The sequence below is a fragment of the Microtus ochrogaster genome, chromosome 8, assembly GCF_000317375.1.
Source record: "Microtus ochrogaster isolate Prairie Vole_2 chromosome 8, MicOch1.0, whole genome shotgun sequence".
NCBI classification, from domain to species: Eukaryota; Metazoa; Chordata; class Mammalia; order Rodentia; family Cricetidae; genus Microtus; species Microtus ochrogaster.
In genome coordinates, this window is record NC_022015.1 from 88020367 (window position 1) to 88041959 (window position 21593).

Genomic DNA, 21593 nt, shown 5'->3' on the forward strand with positions numbered 1-21593 from the left:
TGCTGAGCCATCTCTACAGCCCACTTTCCTGGTTTTTAACCTCAAAGTCCCCATAATTTTCCTAAAGCCCAGGAGATCATATTGAGTATCCCATTTGGAGACCATTTGGACTTACTCTGTCAAGGAAAAGTATTGTTTTTTCATATAACTAAAATTTGAAACATCTGTGTAGATGGCTAAATAAATAAAGTTCTGGCCACACAAGTACAAGGACCTGAGTTCAGATTCCCAGCATTCACGTAAAAATCCAGACCTGGCAGTGCATGCTGTACCTTATCATACCAATGCTGGGTTGCTGGGATGTAGACAAACAAGCCCCTGAGGCAGCGTGGAAAGAAATGCTTGTGACAGTAGAAATCTGTGTCTGTGGGAACAGAACTGCAAGCTGAGGTGTGAGTAGGCAGTGCTCCTTAGGAGACACCAGAGTGGATACTTCCTGGCCCTCCAGTCCCTCGTGCTGTCACCTAGTATTCCTTGATTCTACTTCTAGGTTCTTTCCTTGTATTGTCTTTCCCTTATGGCTGTCATCACCCCATACATCCTGGGAAAAGAGCCCCTGATCATGCTTGTTAAGGACTTTAAAAATAATTTTTAAAAATATTTATTTATTTATTTATTTATTTATTTATTTATTTATACAATGTTCTGTCTGTGTGTATGCCTGCAGGCCAGAAGAGGGCACCAGACCTCATTACAGATGGTTGTGAGCCACCGTGTGGTTGCTGGGAATTGAACTCAGGACCTTTGGAAGAGCAGGCAATGCTCTTAACCGCTGAACCATCTCTCCAGCCCCTAAAAATAATCTTTTCCTTGAAATTTTGATATATGTATACAATATATCCTAATCATATCTACCCCTACTTCCCCATGAGGGATTTTCTTAATATATATTTATTGAGTTAGGAAGACCCACCCTAAATGTGGGTGGCACCATTTCTTTTTTTTTTTTAATTTATTTATTTATTAAGGATTTCTGCCTCCTCCCCGCCACCGCCTCCCATCCCCCTCCCCCGATCAAGTCCCTCTCCCTCATCAGCTTGAAGAGTAATCAGGGTTCCCTGACCTGTGGGAAGTCCAAGGACCGCCCACCTCCATCCAGGTTTAGTAAGTTGAGCATCCAAACTGTGGGTGGCACCATTTCATGAGCTAAGACCTGAACTACATAAAAAGCAGAAAGGGAGCTGGGCACAAACATTCATTTCTGCTTCCCTACTGTGGATGCCAAGTGACCAACTGCCCTCATGCTCTTGCTACCATGCCTTGTTACCATGGACTGTACTCTCAAACTGTGAGCAAAATAAAACTTTTTACCCTGAAGTTGATTTTGTCAGGGAATTTTATTACAGAAACAGAAAAAGAAACACACACACACCAATAAAATCAAAGAGGAGAGGAAGGAGGGAAAGAAAAAGGGAGGAAGAGAAAATAAAGAAGGGAGAGAGGGACAGGGAAAGGAGGGATGGAGGAAAGGAAAGGAAAAGAAAGGAAAGGAGCTTTAAAACCTGTTTGCAAAAATGCCTCTGAGATTTGATACAGGGGTTCTACCACAGCCTGAGTCACTGTGATGGTCCAATGATGTAGGGACCCGTAATGAATTGACTCCAGAACCTTAGACTGGTCCACAAACACAAGAAAAATGCCAACCAGCTACCAACCCCCTGGTAGCAGTTTATCCTCCCAAACAAAATCCCTAGATGCTGAAGCTCTGGTTGTGGAGGTGAGACTACCAAGTTCCATCTAGTGACGACGGAATTAATTTAACTTTTTAAATTGATTTTTATTGAGTTATACATTTTTCTCTGTTCCCCTACCTTCCTTTCCCTCCCCCTTCTACCCTTTTCCATGATCCCATGCTACCAATTTACTCAGGAGACCTTGTCTTTTTCTACTTCTCATGTAGATTAGATCCATGTATGTCTCTCTTAGGGTCCTCTTTGTTGTCTAGGTTCTCTGGGATTGTAAATTGTAGGCTGATTTTCTTTGGTTTATGTTTAAAAAAAATACCACTTATGAGTGAGTACATATGATAATTGTCTTTCTGGGTCTGGGTTACCTCACTCAAAATGATATTTTCTAGATCCATCCATTTGCCTGCAAATCTCAAGATGTCATTTTTTTCTGCTGTGTAGTACTCCATTGTGTAAATGTACCACATTTTCCTTATCCATTCTTTGGTCAAGAGCATTAGGTTGTTTCCAGGTTCTGGCTATGACAAACAATGCTGCTATGAAAATAGTTGAGCACAAATCCTTGTGGCATGGTTAAGCATCCTTTGAATATATGCCAAAAAGTGGTATTCTTAGTCTTGAGGAAGGTTGCTTCCTAATTTTCTGAGAAATCATCATACTGATTTCCAAAGGGATTGTACCAGTTTGCACTCCCACCAGCAATGCAGGAGTGTTCCCTTTTCCCCACATCCTCTCCAACATAAGTTGTCATCAGTGTTTTTTATCTTGGTCATTCTTACTGGTATAAGATGGAATCTCAGACTTGCTTTGATTTGCATTTCTCTGGTGGCTAAGAATGCTGAACATTTCCTTAAGTATCTTTCAGTCATTTTAGATTCCTCTGTTGAGAGTTCTCTGTTTAGGTCTATAGCTCATATTTTTTTTACTGGATTATTTGTGTTTTTTATGACCAACTTCTTGAGTTCTTTGTATATTTTGGAGATCAGACCTCTGTTTGATGTGGGGTTGGTGAAGATCTTTCCCCACTCTGTAGGCTGCCATTTTGTCTTGTTGACCATGTCCTTTGCTTTACAGAAGCTTCTCAGTTTCTGGAGGTTCCATTTATTAATTGTTTCTCTCAGTGTCTGTGCTGCTGGGGTTATATTTAGGAAATGGCCTCCTGTGCCAATGAGTTCAAGTGTACTTCCCACTTTCTCTTCTATGAGGTTCAGTGTGGTTGGTTATATGTTGAGATCTTTGATCCCTTTGGACTTCAATTTTGTGCATGAAGATAGATATGGGTCTATTTTAATTCTTCTACTTATTGATATCCAGTTATGTCAGCAACGCTTGTTGAATATGCTTTCTTTTTTCCATTTAATTTTTTTTGCATCTTTGTCAAAAATCAGGAATTCGTAGATGTGTGGATTAATATCTGGGTCTTTGATTCACTTCCATTGGTCCTCCTGTCTTTTTTCATGCCAATACCAGGCTGTTTAAGGTACTGTAGCTCTGTAGTAGAGTCTGAAGTCAGGGATTGTGATGCCTCCAGAAGTTCCTTTATTGTACAACATGATTGTTTTGGCTATTCTGGTTTTTTTTTTCCCTTCCATTTGAAGTTGAGTACTGTTCTTTTGAGGTCTGTGAAGAATTTTGCTGGGGATTACATTGAATCGTAGATTGTTTTTGGTAATATTGTCATTTTTACTATGTTAATTCTACCTACCCAAGATTATGAGAGATCTTTCCATTTTCATGTGTCCTCTTCAATTTCTCTCTTCAAAGATTTAAAGTTCTTCCCATAAAGGCCTTCTACTTATTTGGTTAGAGTTACTCCAGGATATTTTATGCTATTTGTAGCTATTATGAAGGGTGATGTTTCTTTTATTTATTTCTCAGTCCATTTATCATCTGTGTAAAAGAGGGCTATTGATATTTTTGAGTTAATCTTGTATCCTGCTACATTACTGAAAATGTTTGAGTTGTAGAAGTTCGTTGGTAGAATTTTTTGGGGTAGCTTATGTAAACTATCATATCATCAGCAAATAGTGAGAGTTTGACTTCTTTTCTGATTTGTATCCCCATGATCTCCTTTTGTTTTCTTATTGTTCTAGCTAGTACCTCAAGAACTATTTTGACTAGATATTGAGAGCGTGGACAACCTTGTCTTGTTCCTGATTTCAGTTGGGTCGCTTTGAGTTTCTCTCCATTTAGTTTGCTGTTGGCTATTGGCTTGCTGTATATTGCCTTTATTATGTTTAGGTATGTTCCTTGTATCCCTGCTCTCTCCAATGTTGGGAGCTGTTGGGGGCTGTGGACCCCCGACCATGAATTCCCTGTGAGTGGCTTGTTTTTCCTATGCTTGCAGCTGCTCTGAGCAAAACAACTTGTTTTCCTCTGCTCTGAGCAGGCTACAGCTGCTCTGAGCATGAGACCTTGATGGCAGGCTGATGGGTCTGCAGCTGAAAGATCCCGGGAGCCGGGGCATGGCCAGAGCCCTATAGAAGCTTCCCCTGAGGACAATAAATTTGACACTCTTGTATCAAGAGTGACCCATGTCTGTCTGTCTGTCTGTCTCTTTCTCTCTCTGTGAGTGTGTGTGTATGTGTGTGTGTCTGTCTGTCTGTCTCTGTGTTTTTAAGTCTCTCAGCCCAGTTCCAGGCTCGCACAACCGGTCCTGTAGACACAGGAGCTACAGGACAGTTGGGAGCTACAAGCATAGTACTGTATAGCACGTAGTACAGACGCCGGGTTCTAACACTCCAAGACGTTTATCATGAAGGGATGTTGGATTTTGTCGAAGGCTTTTTTTTGTCAAAGCATCTAATGAGACAATCATGTGGTTTTTATTTTTCAGTTTGTTGATATGGTGGATTACATTGAGAGGTTTTCATATGACAACTGATTTTTTAAAGGCAAATTCAGTCCTCAGGAGTCTCTTTCTCCAGCTGAGCATCCCAACCAACTCTTTATTCAGATCCTCTAGGTAACATATTGTCATTAGATCTCATCTAAGCTTGATTGTTCTGCCCACATCCTGGGCTCATCAGAAAAAGTAAAGGCAAGCTAGCATCCAAGTGGGACCCAAGAGATTATAACAAATAACTATCAGGCCACTCTATGAACTTGTCCAAGCTTATCCTGCCTAAGTGCCACTTCCTTGGTTCTTTTGTAGAACATCTATCTTCTACTAACTGCTTGGCAAACTGTTCACCTTTCAGCAAAGTTCAAATGTCAGCTTCTCTACAGATAATGTCTTGGATACTGCTACATGAAAAGTGGCTGAAGTTGGGCCAGCTTGATAGGAGACCCAGTTCTGTCCCCAGTGAGGTAGGTGACAGTGGCCAAAAAGCTTAGCTTTTCTGAGACAAGCTTCAGATTTCTCCCACTTGTAATTTATTAATCCAAATTATGGCTCAGAGTTGCCTTGCCTTGGGCTTATGCTGGACTGAGCCTGTCTGAGAGGCCCTGGCATAGAATAGGAGCCTTGGTCTTATTCAGGCTGAGGACTGGAGCACCTTGCCATGAAACCATAAGACTTCCAGTCAGAGGTTGAGATCACAACTCTAAAGGACCTGAGTTCAGATTTCCTGCACTCATATAAAAATCAGGCATAGGAATATGCCCCTGTAGCTCCTAATACTGGGAATGCAGAGACAGAATGATCCCTAACGGGCAGGTCAGTCTAGCTGAATTGGTGAGTTCTGGGATCTGTGAGAGATTAGTAGGCAAAAATCAGATATACGGCTGGAGATGTGGCTCTTGATGTTCTTCCAGAGAATCTGAGTTTGGTTCCTGGCATCCACAGCAGGGGGCTCACAACTGTCCATAACTCCATTTCCAAGGGATCTGACACCTCTGGCCTCTGCAGGCACCTGTACTCACAGGCACACACTCACAAACACACACTCTCACAAACAACTAGAAATAATATAAATCTGTAAAAAAGTAAAATATAGGTACACTGTATTTATGAGTGAAATTGGCACAGTAATTTTAATAACATGTAGATTATTTAAGTCGATAACTGGTGCTAACAAACACACACACACACACAAGAACAGCTCTTTTCAAATTTAAATGAGGTGCTACTAGGCATAGTTAGAAGGCAAGTTTTGGTCTCTGGTCACCTGAACAGCTCATGCATTCCAAACATGTTCCAGGGTGTGTTGAATCCATAGGCCCCAGGACTACACTTGAAGAGACGCTGCCTTCCTGATCAATAGGAAGGAATCATGGAGCCTGAAAGAGGCCGCTATTCCCACAGATGCCCACAAAAGCTGCCGAGAAAGGCAGCCCAGAAGGCTCTACATGGTGGAGCTCAGGGGTAATTTGTGGGTTGTTTTGTTTTTTTTTTTAACCCCTTACTCTTTTACTCTTTTGGAAACCTGCCACCCAGCTCCCAAATAAATCGCTCACATGAAGGCTGATTACTACTTATGAGTGCCCGACCTTAGGTTGGTTTATGTCTTGTTAACTTTCCTTAACTTAAATTATCCCGTCTACTTTTTCCTCTGGGTTTTTTCCTTTTCTTACTTCGGTATATCTTCACTTACTCCATGGCTGGCTGTGTGGCTGGGGAGCTGTCCCCTGACCTAGTCCTCTCTTGGTCTCTCATTCCTCTCCCCCTCCTCCTAGATTCCTCCTAGACTCTCTGGCTGCCAGTCCCATCGATTCTTTCTCCTGCCTCACTATTGACCTTTCAGCTCTTTATTAGACCATCAGGTGTCTTAAGATAGGCAAAGTATCACAGTTCCACAGAGTTAAACAAATGCAACATAAACAAAAGTAACACACCTTAAAATACTATTCTACAACAGCAGTTCATTACTGTTTAAATCACCTACTAACCACAAACCATGAGAGTTTTCTCTCTCCATCACAAATGTGTTTTTTCCATCCCAAGAGAAAACACTCTCAATTGCTGACCAAGGGAAGCTGCCTTTCCAATTTGTCTGAGATGGAAGGAAGAGAAGATGAACTGGACAATCTAAAGTGGAAAAACCTTCAGCCTGTAGGGATGGTCTGGACAAAAGCAGCCATGACCAAGATCTCTAGGATGCCAGGAAGGGCTTAGGGACAGACGTTTCTCTTCTACCATAGTTATCAGACTGCCCACATTAGAGAAACATACAACTCATCCCAGCTGCTGCAACTCTGCTACGGGGCATGCTGGAATGAGTCCTCTGGGATTTCCAAATGTTCCCTGAAGTTGTTCCACGATTACAAGGGCATTTTGTTCTGCTGTACCAAGGAGGGCTTGCTCCCCAAACAGCCTGTTCCATGAGCTCTACTCCCTGTTCTCCATACCTGATCATTCCTTCCACTAGTTACTTGCTAAAGCTAGGTACCTATCATTCTTCCAGGCTCAACTAGAAAAGGCTGTGCTACTCAAAGAGAGGGCTGGAACCATAAGCTCTCAAATGTGAACTGGTCAAGACTGGGCTCTGTCCTAAGGCTGATGTCTGGTCATCTCCCAGGACCACAGCCCTCGTGCATTGCCCCCACCAAGTTTGGGAAGTGGAAACAAATTAATCACTGGGTGTCACTAACCCCCAGAGGATCAAGAGGAACACAGAGGGACACGTACTGAAGAAGGCTCACTAGTTCTCCTGCAACATGGACTCTGGCAACTCTTGCCATTTTCTACTAGCACACGCCCACACATCCGTGTGCTATGCTCTGGAAATAAGACATATGAACCATCTAGCTCATGTCCTCAGAGAGCTGACAATTCTGTAAAAGCCATGATACAAATGTGCTGCTTAGTTCTTATCAACACAAAAAAAGTCACCTGAAATGAGGAGAGTTCAATTAAAGAACTGCCTCCATCAGACTGGTATATAGGCAAGTCTGTGGGAGCATCTTCTCAATTGTTGATCGATACAGGAGCGCTCAGCCACCTGTGGGTGGTGGCACACCTGGGAAAGTAATCCTAAAAAAGTGTAAGAAAGGTAACTGAACATAAGCAATGGTATCAGGTCAGTAAGCAGAGTTCCTCTGTAGTTCCTGCCTCTGCTCCTGCTTGAGTTTCTGTCCTGACTTCCCTTCATGATGAACTGTGACCTGTAAGCTGAAATAAAACCTTTCCTCCCCAAGTTGCTTTTGCTCAGTGTGTTATCACAGCAACAGAAACCAAACAACCATGCCAGGAAACAGACTTCTAGGAAATAAAACGTAAAGATGCTTTTGCTCTAGTGAGGAGAATTGCTGATGGAAGACATGACTCTTACCTAGTCTTGCCCGTCATAATTTCTTGCTCGTATATTCTCAGCTTTCTTAAGGATGTCTCAGTTATGGGACAAGTCTTCTATTTTAAGTAGAAAGAACCAGAAATATTGTTTGTAGGCAATGTTCTGTTTTTATAAATGTGGAATGTGTGTAAAATTAACTGCACAGAACTGGAACAAGAGACTTCTGTATTATAAATGGCAGTTCCATCCTGGGCAGCTCTGCCCTGTTTGGCAGATTGCACACTGTGTAGCAGCATCTGGCTACAGATTTAGTAGGGACTGGAACTCAGCTGTGTATCATGGTACAGTGTTATACTTACGTAGAGGAAGAAAAAAAACAACCCCCTTTTCAAATTTTCACAAGATACTCTTCCCCTGGTAGTGGTCTTAAATCTGAGAGACCAAAGGTATTTCACATCCAGGGTTGGCTCATCTATCAAGAGTGCTTGCCTAGCATGCCTGAAGTCTGAGGTTCGATTCCCGGCACTGCATAAACCAGGTGTAGTGTCCCTGTTTTCTCTAACCCTAGCACTGGAAAGGTGGAGGCAAGAGGATTGCAAATTCAAGGTCATCTTCAGCTACAGAGAAGACTGGAGCCACTCTGGGTTATGGGGCTACCAGAGACCTATCTTTTTTATTTTTTAAAGATTTATTATGTATATGGTGTTTTGTTTGCATGTATGCCTGCATGCCAGAAGAGGGCTTCAAATCTTATTACAGATGGTTGTGAGCCACCATGTGGTTGCTGAGAAATAAACTCAGGACCTCTGGAAGAACAGCCAGTGCTCTTAACCACTGAGCCATATCTCTAGTCCTGAGACCTTATCTTTTTAAGAAGTGTTCTACAACTTTAAATATTTAAAGACTTATGCTTTCTTTTTCTTTACTATTAAGTCCTTGTAGAACCATTCAGGTCAAACAGCATCTGAGGCCAAATATTGGCAACTGAATTTCCTCCTGGAAACAGACATACTAACAACCATGGTGTCTTAGGTTTTCTATTACTGTGATAAAACACCATTACCAGAAGCAACTTAAAATAAAGGGGTTTGTTTCAGCGTGTAGCCCATCATCCAGGAAAATCAGGGCAGGAACCTGGAGACAGGAACTGATGCAGATACCATGGGACAGGTGCTGCTTACTGGCTTGCTCAGCCTGCCTTCTTACAACACTCAGGACTACCAGCCCATGGGTGGCACTACCTACAGTGAGCTTGTCTCTCCCACATCAATCTTCAAGCAAGAAAATGCACTTCAGGCCAATTTGGTGCAGGCATTTTCTCAACTGAGGTTCTTTCTTCCCACAATGACTCGAATTTTATGTCAACTTGACATCAAATTAGCCAGCACACATGGAAACATTATTCTGTTTAGCTCTAATATTAGCACTTTCTCTTTGCACTGCTTCCCACTTGTTTTCGGTAAAGCAACATGGGGAAAATTCAATGACTGTTGAACAGAGCTGTGTCAGCTGTGGGCGGGCAGGCAGCACCACCTTTGGGTGGCTCAGGTTATTGTTTCAGTAGCTGGCACTTGACAGTCCAGTTTTGTGCTAGAAAGCCAGATTGGGTGTGTGTGTGCATGGCATTAACAGAGGACAACTCTAACACTAACACAAACATTAGGTGGTGCTATGTTGTGCTGAGTGCCCTCTAAAGATCTGTGGGTCAAGGATTTGGTCCCCACCATGTGGCATCATTGACATGTAGTAGAAACTTTAAGAAATGAGACCTAGTGGAGGTCTTTAGGGTGTGTGCCCTGAAAGGGAGACAGATGCCAGCCCTTCCTCTCTCTCTCATGTTCCTTTCCTATCCATGAAGTGAATGGCTTTACTTTATTGGTCTTTTTCCCTACGATATTTCACCTCATTGCAGGCTCAGGAGTGACTGAACTCACCAATCATGGACTAATACCTCCAAAACTGAGCCAAATGAATCTCTGCTTTCTAAGTCGATTATGTCAATGTTGTTACAGTGACAGGAAGCAGGTGCATCTATTACTTCTCTTATTGCTATGACCAAATCTCAGGGGAGAGGCAGTATAAAGGAGAAAGGGTCTATTAGACTCACAGTTTAAGGAGATATTTCAGACTCCAGTATGGCAGAGTGGGAGACGGCAATATTGCATCTGGGGTCAAGAAGTAAAGAGTGGACAGGAAAAGGGGTTGGCTATAAAACCTCAAGGTTCAGACCCATGGATGTCCAAACCCACTTCTGTTAGAAAGACTTCATCTCATAAGGATTCCACAATCTTCTAAAATAGTGAAACCTGCTGCACCAGTGCAGCTAGAGCCAAGTCTAAGGGAAGGACGTCAGGATTAATTGAACACGCACTCTGGATGTTGGAGAATCAGAAGCCCTTTATTGTACATCACCAAAGGGGTTTTATACCTAACCCAGACAGGTGGGCCAACAGGATGGAGACCTCATCACCAGATCCTCAGGTTAGGGCCAAGGCAATGCGTACTCAGGAAGCAGGGTTGGTAACCAACTCTGAGAGCAGGGAACTTGCAAGTTTCTCAGAAACCCAGAACAACAAGTGCAAGAAAGGTCACCCACAGGGGAGGTGAGTAGGAAGGCCAGGACTCCATTAGGTCCCAAAAGAAACAAGCTGGGGACTAAGTGTTAAAATATATGAGTCTATGAAGGATCTTTCACACTCAAACCACAATAGCCCGCTAACACCCAGTGGGTTGATTTCTGCTGCTGCTAAGAATTCTCACAGAATCTGCCTCAAGGTGTAGGCTCTGATGCTTGCTTACCTGGGGCTCATCTGCCTCTTCTGTCTTTCTCCTTTGCTCACTGCGTCTTTCAGAATCTTCTGCTTTTCTGGAAGCAGCATACTTACGTGAGTCTTGACTCCACAGGAACTTCCTTCTGATGGCTGCTGTCTGGTGCTGGCCAGGCCTGCTGGCACCCAGTGTCTCGACACCATTGGTGATGCCAGTCAGTCCTGAGGCTGAGGACAGGTTCTGCTCTTCACAGCCTGGCTGTATGATCAAGTCACCCTATAAGGCACAAGCTTGCCCAGACCTGGGTTGGCCCAGAAAAGGCAACAAGATTCCTGCTTCAGTTTCCATGACTGCTGCTCCATTCATCATTCCACAGGCATCCAGCCTAGCTCAGAGTTTCCTGTTTAAATAGATGTCACCCAGCATCCTGTGTTCTTCGAGCCCTTCCTAGGCTCCTGGCACCTGCTGCCAATGGTAGGTGCTGACAGTAGTCATTTGAGTGGCACTCCTGGGACCACACCTCCCATGCTCTCCCCAGAGCTTATTACATGGTATGACTATGGCCTGTCTGTCAGCTTGGGCTTGTTCCCTTTCCCTTCTCATGCTCCTTCCAAGACCAGACGTCGTAGCTCAGTAGCTGGACAAAGTCTTGGCCATCGCGTCAGAAAGGAACTAAAAGGAAGTGGTGTCCCTTAGGTAAAAAGTACTGTTGCTGGAGGAATAAGGGAGGTTCAGGTCTAGTACAAACACAAACATGACAGAAAAGACCATCTGTGGGGCTGGACAGATGTTCAGCTCTTCCAGAGGACCAGAGTTCAGTTCTCAGCCATATAGATGGCTCACAACTGTAACTCCAGCATCCAGGGAGATTCAACACCTCTGGCCTCTGCAGGCACCCAATGCGGTGTACATATCCGCACAGAGACATACACATATACACATAATCAGAACTAAAAGATAAGTTAGATCTATTATTCTGTGTTATGAGTGTCTAGTCTGAATGTATGCATTGCACTATGTGCATACTTGGTGCTAAGAGAGGTCAGAAGGTGCTGGATCCCTTTGAACTAGAGTTATAGATGGCTGTGAGCCACCCACCATGTAGGTGTTGGGAACTGAATTCAGGTCCTCTGGGGTGGAAAAAAAGCAAGTTTTATTAACCCTTGAGCAACCTCTTCAGCCCCCACAATAAATACTTTTAAAAAATAAAGATTCTGTGTGGATTCAACAGCCAGGCTCTGGGTAGCTGAGGGGTCTGACGACCAGGTTCAAATAACCTCCAGTAACATTGGGTATTTCTCTAAGTGTCACCTGGATTTCCTTGTCTGCGAATCTGCCAGACTCAGGGAACCTCCCCACAAGCAGCTCAGCAGTGATACGGGGATCATTTTAAAAGGTGAGGATTGTTTGGTCACTGGGGAGAGAAACAGCTTTTCTAAGGCTCAAGGGCACTGAGCCTCCGAACACTACACATTCTTTTAAATCAGTAGGCGGAGAGAAAAGCTATTTCCAGGCAGGAAGAGACACATGGGCCAGTACCTATGAAAGGTGAGGCCCAGACTGCTCAAATTGAGGTTAGAGGCTCCTCTCCACTGGGCAGGATTCTGGAATGATCAGCCTGGCTCTGTGAATGGCTGTTTGCCATGGCAACGGGGACTGCGGAGATTCAGAGCCTTTTCTAATAGGAGCTGTTCTGATGGGCACCTGCTGCCCAGGGACATCTCAGAGCTCTTACCGCGAGAGCAAGCTGCTTCAAGGACACCTCCCAGGATGCTGGGCTGGGGAAACACCTCACATTCCTGCATCTCTCCTCAGACTCCACTTTTCCCCCAGCTAGCTTTCTCATGTCCAGTCTTAGATCAGCAGAGAGTGGATGTGGAAAAACAAGCACACTGGGCACACAATCTGTCCAGAACCACCTTGCAGATTTCCCTGCCTCAGCCGGGCTGTGGTGGGGCACGCCTTTAATCCCAGCACTTGGGAGGCAGAGGCAGGCGGATCTCTGTGAGTTCGAGACCAGCCTGGTCTACGGAGCTAGTTCCAGGACAGGCTCCAAAACCACAGAGAAACCCTGTCTCGAAAAACCAAAAACAAACAAACAAACAAACAGATTTCCCGGCCTCAGCTTCTGCCAGCAGAAGGCAGCAAGCTGGAGAATGGTTTGTCTTCCCCCTCCTTGCTGAGCCAATATCGCTGCTTCTCTTGGGAGGCTCACCCATTCATCCTCATGCCCAATGCACCAGCAGCTCCAGCAGTGACAAAAATTGACAGATTTTGCAGGAAGCAGTGGAGACTGTGCCAGGCCTCCCCCTGGTGGCGGTGGAGACCAGGATCTATCCCTGTTTCTAGAACTTCTACCAGCACCCCTCTTCTTGCTTGCTGATATGAACACCACTGACACCCACAACCCCAGACACCAGGAGGCTTTCCAAAAGTCACCCTCTTGAAGTTGCTATGACTCTCCACAGGGACTAAGAATAAAGATAGTCCTAGCTGTCAGTCTCCTGACATCTCACGTTGAGTCAAAGCCCTGCCTTCTCACCCCAGGTAGAAACGTCCTCACTTTAGTTGACTTGGGCTATATAATAAAACTCAATAAATGGGGTGGTGAGTGGGAGGTGGCCATAAACAATGTAAGTGCTTTTCCTGTAGTCTGGAAGCTACAGAGTTCAATCAAGCTCCTGGGGGCTCTGTCTGATGAGGGCCTACCTGCCTAGTGCTGACATTGTAGAAGTCTGTGTGAGGGGGGTCTCTCTTGGATTCCTTTATTCAAGTGCTGATCTCATTATTGGGCTTTGTACCTGTGACCAAATGATCTCCTCTCCATGGGATAAGGATTTCAATACAGGAATTTAGGAGCAAGAGAGACAGTCATGTTCAGACCTCACTCCATGCTCACAATTCAGGGTAGCTCTTTTCCCTTACCTCCCATATTCCCGCTACCATTGTTCAAATTCTGCCAAAACAGGGGAAATTAAGAGGCAACAGAAAGGAAAAGGAGGCTGCCCATCTGCAACCTAAGATTCAGAAACTTCAACCTAACTGATAAAACCCAAATGTTATAGAGACAGAATTCAACTTCCTAGAGACTTATCAAACAAGGTTCAACAGATTAGAGCTCCTGCCACCAAACCTGAGTCTGATCTCCAGGACCACAAGGTAGAAGGAGAGAACCAACTCCTATAAATTGGTCTCTGATCTCTACATGTGTGCACACACACAAATGAATAAATATAAAAACAACAGAAAATTATACTCGAGGCCAGAATGTTTGTGACCTTGAGTTGAATTCCATCATCACTCCTCTCTCATCTCTAAATCTAAACAACACTTCATTGAACACCTTACAGAGCTATTGGAATGGCACAGTTGGTAAACTACTTTACTTGCAAAAACTTGGTTTGATCCCCAAAATCCATGCTAAAAAAGAAAAAAAAAACAGGCATGGTGCATGCTTATAATTTTAGCCCTGGGGAGGGGGAGCAGAGACAGACAGATCCTTGGCCAGCTAGCACAGCCTACATGACAAGTTTTAAGACAGTGACAGACCCTGTCTCAAAAAACTAATTGTACTAAGACTATAGTAGTTCTTTGAATTTTCAAATCCTGTGGAAACACACTAATGTCCCAACTTCCTTTCTGGTACCTGAGGGCTGACAGTACCCACTTTTGCTTTCTTCCTCACAATACGGAGAGTTAGTCTAAAGATCCACCCCTTTAAAAGCTAGTGTGATGCAGATACTGAGACCTGGAAACCTCCTGCAGTGACTAAGCCACTGGTCACCCCAGCAGGCTCATGTACCTAAAATCACTTGTCTGGTTTTATCAGGGTCTCTCCACCCCTGAAGTCCAGGTAGTTATTACCTCTGACCTCCTTCCCAGTCCTAAGCTTCCCCAAAGCATACATTTCTCCCTCCCCAAGCTCTGATTTGTGCCACCCTGATTATTACAGGGTCCATAGTTCTTTATGGTCATGTGACCCCTGCTTGACCATTCCCAGGTGACTAAGAAGGATGATGGACATAGGGCTTTGATCTCCATTGTCAGTTGAACTGGATTTGCAATCTTCTAGGAGAGAAAACCCTGAATGTGTCTACAAGAGTTTCTAGAGAGGTTTAACTAAGAAGACTCACTCTGATTGAGAGCTGGGAGCACAGAGTGAATTTTAAAAGGTAAAGGAGATAGTGAACCGAGCACCAGAATTCATCTCTCTGTATCTTAGCTGTGGACTCGTAACCAGCTCCCTTCTGCCTCCACCACCACAACCTTGAGCTGCTCTCACCCACACCTTCCCTGCCGTGATGGACTCTATTCTCAAAGTGTTAGGAAAATCAACTCTTCCTGCCTTTGGTTCTCATTACTAATCCCATCTATACAGTCACAAATACACATATTAACTTCCCCAGGAGGACCTAAAGAACACCACCTAGAAGGTGGGAAAGTCTCCCCAGAAGGGCAAGCACCACGTGTTTTATGTTAGAGCTCCATACTGGATTCTACCCTTGTCCTGCCAAATTCTCTCATCTGATCTTGATTTGTGCTTCACAAGTAGAGTTGGACTGAGTAAGTCCAGGACCCTGACCTTGCAAGCAGTCTGCTTGAAGCCATTAGGGGATCAAGAGGACATCGATCACAGCCCTCACAAGTTAGGCCAAATGTTTGACCTGACCAGCACTGGCTGGGGTACAGGGCTCCAGAGAGTTTGCAGAGGTCCTGGAGTTGAGATCTCCTTAGCCCTGTGTCTGGGTATCTGTTGGTGAGAAGACCACAGAACACCATCCTTCCAGAACTCAGCTAACACCTCACCTTTGCTAGTTCTCTGTAATGTATACATAACATATATGTATAGCAACTGGCTATCAGGTCTCTGGGAACAGTGGTAAAAAAATGGAAAGGGGGATATTTTCAAGGCACTCACGAATAAAAGCTTGGCCTAGAGATGTAGTTCAATGGGTAGAGTGCATGCTCGGAGTCCTGAGTTTGATTTCCAACCCCAAATAAAACTGGGTGCAGTAGCCCATGCCTGTAATCCCAGCATTCAAGATTAGAAGCAAGTGCTGTGGGACAATAGTCTTGTACACTGTAAAGATTTATCATTGTATCGACTTAATAAAACACTGATTGGCCAGTAGCCAGGCAGGAAGTATAGGCGGGTGACAAGACTAGGAGAATTCTGGGAAGAGGAAAAGCTCAGTCTGCAGTCACTACCCAGATGCTGAGAAAGCAAGATGAAAATGCTGTACTAAGATAGGTACCAAGTCACATGACTAAACATAGATAAGAATTATGGATTAATTTAAGTTGAGAGCTAGTTAATAATAAGCCTGAGTTAATAGGCCAAACAGTTATAATTAATAGAAGCCTCTGTGTGTTTCTTTGGGACTGAACAGCTATGGAACCAGGTGTGACAGAAACTTCCATCTACAAGCAGAAGTATAAATTCAAGGTCATCCTCAGCTACATGGTAAATTTGAAGACAGCCTAGTTTACATTCTTCTTAATCACCAGGTTCAGAACTGGAATGGTTGATGGAGTATGTGTCACATGAACACAAAGAAACAACCATATACCCCATTTCAGTCAATAGGAAATCAGGGGCAGCACAAACAAGAGCTTGGGGCTACAGAAATGTAAACTTCGGGGTGAAGTCAGAGATAACACTTCCTGAATATTAAGGGGACAGGAAGACCCTGGTCAAACTAAACAAGTGACATTAGCCACTTGAGCCCACTGTGGTGGCCAACAGCTGCTTTAAAATAGCAAAAATAAATAAATGGTAAAAAAAAAATAGTAATTTAAAAGCTAGTTGGTCCACACCTGGAGGCTTGCCATGTCATGGTCAGGGCATCTTGTGGCTTCTCTTTTCCTCACTGCCCTGTGCCCAAGCCTTCCTGGAAGTATTCTCATCCTCCATCAGGCACCATCTGGCAGTGTTGTAGCAAGACTGGAGAGCAGCCAGGAGTTGGCACAAGCTGAGAGTGAAGATTATGGGCCTCTGTGCTGGACCTGGCTCAAGGGACCTTGGCTCTCTCCTGATTTGATGGCTGGAGAGGGCTCCAGCTGCATGGAGTGGCCTCCCAGGGTTGACAGATGGGCAGCCCCAGGAGAAGCCACATGGCCGGGCTTGTTGTTAAATGCAGCTCATTAGATTTTATCCACAAGATGCTGCTGACTTGGCAGGGACACACCTGTCCCCAGCAGGAGCAATCCATAGTGGACTGTAGTGGGAGATTAGAGTGAAAATATAGCTCTCCCAAACCTCAGGGGCCCCGTTTCTTTTGGGGTGACACCAGAGAAAGCCTAAAGAGCAAGTTGGCTGTGTCCAAGGATCTTCATTTTTCAGCCTCCCCAGGGAAGTCACGGTGGAAGCAAGGCCAGGTCTCTACTGGTAGAGGCTGGACTCTGGAAACAACTACACCAGGGACCAAATAGCAATCACTTTAATCACTGTAGACCAAAACCTAACGCGAATACAGTGTCAGGATTTGAAACATTGAGAATGTAACCATCTAAAACTGTGAAAGTAATGCATGGGCCATACAGACAGCGGGCCACAGTTTGCCAAGTCCTGTGGATCTCCTCTGAAGCGGTGCTCTCTCCTGAGGGCACTAGAAGGTTTCTGGGGAGAGTTGGCCTTGAAATACCTGTGGACAACACCTCTGTCACAGCACCTGCATTATGTCTCATCACTGACCAGACAGGCAGGAGGATTATTCTGGTTCACAATTTCATGGTAGAGAAAGCACATCAGTTGGACCAGTGCTCTCTAGTCTCAAATTGCAGAAATGCGTTCAAAAGATATTAGATAGGAAACCCCCCCTCCACCCAGCCGAGTGCTCAGGCTTGCTATGGGCACAATCCCTGTTTCCAGATATTATGGTCAGCACTAGGCTTATCTGTCAGGAACTACTTCTAGGACCTAAGCCAACCACATATGCAGCCACTAATCCCAGTCTGGTACTTTTACATGCTAAATGTTATTACTCACCCTTCCCATTCTTAGAAAATAGCAGAAAGAGGCTTGAGTGTGACACCAGGTAAGCCACCCATAAATCTTGCCAGGGACTCTTGGAGCAGCCTCCCAGACTCACAGAGCTGGAACCAAGGGACCTGGGGACCAACCACAAGGCACTTCATCCCACCTGACCCAGTCTTCACAGCCTAAAAGAGAGCACAACCTCTATCTCTCTCCTTTTAAGAGATCACATCCGCAGACAAGAAGCCACATCCTAAGGCTGGTACCCCAAAGCTATTGATGGAATGAATTCCCACAACACTTCCCCTTTTTGTCTAAACAAGAAGATTCTAAACCTAATATAAAAACTATATACAATAAGAACAATTATCAAGTACTGTCCAGGAGAAAGAAAGTGTAGTAACATACACAAAATGGAACTACAACCAACAAGAACAACATCAAGCAAGAATCACATACTAAATGTTCAGGCTATAGGTAATTGGCAAGTAATAGGATTATTCCAATAGCTGTCCTATCCTGAAGACTCTAAATCTTGTGCCTATGTCTAGCTAAGATATGACAGGGTAGAAACTGTGACTATCTAGTCTTCAACCCCATCAAAGACCTGAGAAGGAAAATATTACCTGAGTAAACAGGAATTACAAGTAAGAGACTGTCAAAAGAACTTCCCACCCCTATCCCTTTCCTGGAACATTCCTCAGTGGCTCAGAGTTCCCTGGCAGCTTCAGGGACTGACAGGCGGGAGAGAAACCAGTCCAGCGGGACCAGGTGAGACAGAGAAAAACAATCGGCTACAACCCAGCGTTGCTCATTTATACCTTGGCTCCAGTTAGTCCTCAGTGGCCACTTATTGGATTCACATGTGAAACGGCAGGGCAGAAACAGCCAAACATGGATACAGGAGTAAAGGATGCAGAGAGGGTACTACCGTGGGTGAGGCAGAGAGAGGTCCTGATCTAAACAGAATCGGGGTGGGGGAGCTCATGGGATGGCTGGAGACTGAGTCACCACCATATCTTACTTCTCAGGGCAACACTCATAGGTCTCTGACATAACGGTGAGAGAGACATGGGGAAGTATGTGTGATAATGTTAACAGTCAGTGAGATTGAACCTAGAATCACCTGAGAGATGGGCTGCTAGGCCTGCCTGTGAGAAGTTATCTTGACTAGAGTCATTGAAGTGGGAATTCCCTAGGATTGTGAATGTGGAGAAAAAGAACTGAGCAGGAGCATGAATTAATCACCGTCTTGGTCACTGTTCTATCACTGTGAAAAGACATCATATCTGAAGCAACTCTTACAAAAGAAAACATTTAATTGGGGCCTGCTACAGTTTCAGAGGTTTAGTCTATTATCATGGCAAAGAAAATGGTGGCAGGCATGTACAATGCTGGAGAAATAGCTGAGAACTACATCCTGATATGAATGCAGAGAGAGAGAGAGAGAGAGAGAGAGAGAGAGAGAGAGAGAGAGCGCTCAAAGCCCCCCCCACACACACACTTCCTCCAAAAAGGGCACACCTACTCCAACAACATCCTTCTCAAATAGTTCCACTCCCTGGTGACTAAGCTGTAACTGGATGTTTCTCTCCCACCTGCAAGGAGTTCCTGAATAACCACTCAGAGGCTTAATATTAATTATAAACTGATTGGCCTATTAGCTCAGGCTTATTATTACCTAGCTCTTAGAACTTAAATTAACCCATTTCTATTAGTCTATATTTTACCATGAGGCTCGTGGCTAGTTACCTCACATCTTACTTCTGTGGCAGCTGCTGGCATCTCCCAGACTCCGCTTTCTTTTCCTTCTTTTTATCTTTGGATTCCTGTCTATATATATTCTGTCCTGCCATAGACCAAAGCAGCTTCTTTATTAACCAATGGTAATAAAAAATACCAACCTGGAAGGAAGAATAAGTACCCAAGTCCAGACCATTCTGGAGACATGTGTATATCAGCCAAGACTCTTATGACATGCCTGAGGAACCTCTGAAAACTACAGACTGCATACATCTGATTCTGTGAATGGATTTGCTCATTCTTAATCGCTTCTGCTGAGTGAAGAATAAAGCTCAGAGGCATTTCAAAAGTCTCTTCTGAAGAGACACATACAAGAGTTTTCACAGCAGTCTCACAAGAGCCAAACTAGACACAGCTCAAATGGCTGTGGATAAGAGGGTACATCTGTGGAATGTTTCCACGGCAAAATGTCACTCCACACTAAGAAAGAACCCTTGGCATGAAGAACAATATGGATGTGCCTCACTACCTTAAAAATGAGGCTAGAAGATGGACTCTGTTGGGGTACTGGCTAGGAACAGGGTCAGGGGGATGGTGGGAACATTCTAGATCTTGGTACCAGCAAATGAGTATACATGGGTGAATACATATGCAAAGATTTGTACATAGCATAAAGAAACTGTCTTAGGCCTGTGCAGGGCAGAATAGAGAGAGGAAGACAGGGAAAACTAAACTGAATGATGGGAGAAAGAAGGCAGGGTGAGGAGAAGCCATGTAGCCCCTGCGGAGACAGACGCCAGAACTTTACCCAGTAAGCCACAGCCTCGTGGTAATACACAGATTAATGGAGATCGGTTAATTTAAGATATGAGTTAGTCAAAAATGAACTTAAGCTATTGGCCAAACAGTATATCAAATAATATGGTTTCCGTATGATTATTTTGGGGCTGAGCAGTCAGGAACAAACAAGTGGCCTCCTACAACGTAAGACCAGCTTTTGGTTACCTATGCATTTACCACTGGCCCACAATGGCTGGGATCTGGGCATGGGAAGTAGCTTTTGCTCTTTGTTCCTTATCTTCACTAGGATGTCATCCATTGGGATGGCTTTGACTGTAAGTAGCATCCCAAAACAGGTGTATTAAAGTGGAAATTCTCAGAAATGGAGAGATGGTTCAGTAGTTAAGAGTGCTTTCTGCTCTTGCAGAGAACTTGGTTTCTGTTCCCAGCACACAAGCAGCTGGCAACTACCTGTAACTCTCGCTCCTGGGAATCTGACACCCTCTTCTGTCCCCTCCACATATATAGTACACATAAACTCATACAAGTGCACACACTCTCTCTCTCTCTCTCACACACACACACATACACATTCACACACACTTCTTATGTGTATGGGTGGTTTGCCCTCCTGTTTGTGCACCACATGCCTTGTTCACACTGAGGTCAGAAGAGGGAGATCTGGAACTGGAATTAATAGATCATTGTAAGCTCACATATGGGTTCTGGGAATATAACCCAGATCCTCTGGAAGAGCAGCCAGTGCTCTTAACCATCTCTCCAGCCCCTACACATAAATTTTAAAACCTGGAAGCTGTTATCTATTATAATTTGAATATTTAATGTCCCCACAGTGTTAAGTATTGAGAACTTCTTCTGAAATGATAGTGAGAATATGGTGGAGATTTTAGGAGGTGCACTACAGCTGAAGGAGGTGGATCGTTGGGACAATGACTTTGGAGGTTCTATGAGGGTGAAGAAGACCCTCTACCATACAATTCTGCTACCATGATGTCCTGACCTAGTACACAGGGCCAAGCAAAGGCTGAACTCTCTAAAAATCAATCAAAATAAATCTTCCCTCATTTATATTGTTTCTGTAGGTATTCGTGCATACCCGTGATGAAACTGACTAACACATGTCTCACATAACAAGAAGTACGATGGTAGGAAACTCAGGTAGTGGTTGCAGGTCCATGATATAGGATTACTCTGGGCAACTATTTCACTGCTCTTGCTCTCCTGATTTTAAGATAGCTGTTGTAGCCATCATTCCCACCACAAAACACTTGTATCCCTGACATGGAGAGAGATGCTTTCTCATCTAAATCAAGTTCTTTATAGTACCATTGTCCAGAACTGGGTCTTGGGACAAATCCAAAAGCAATTGTTGGCAAAGGAGAGGCACTTGGGCCAGAGTTTACCCCACTACCACCACCATCACCATCACCACCACCACCACCA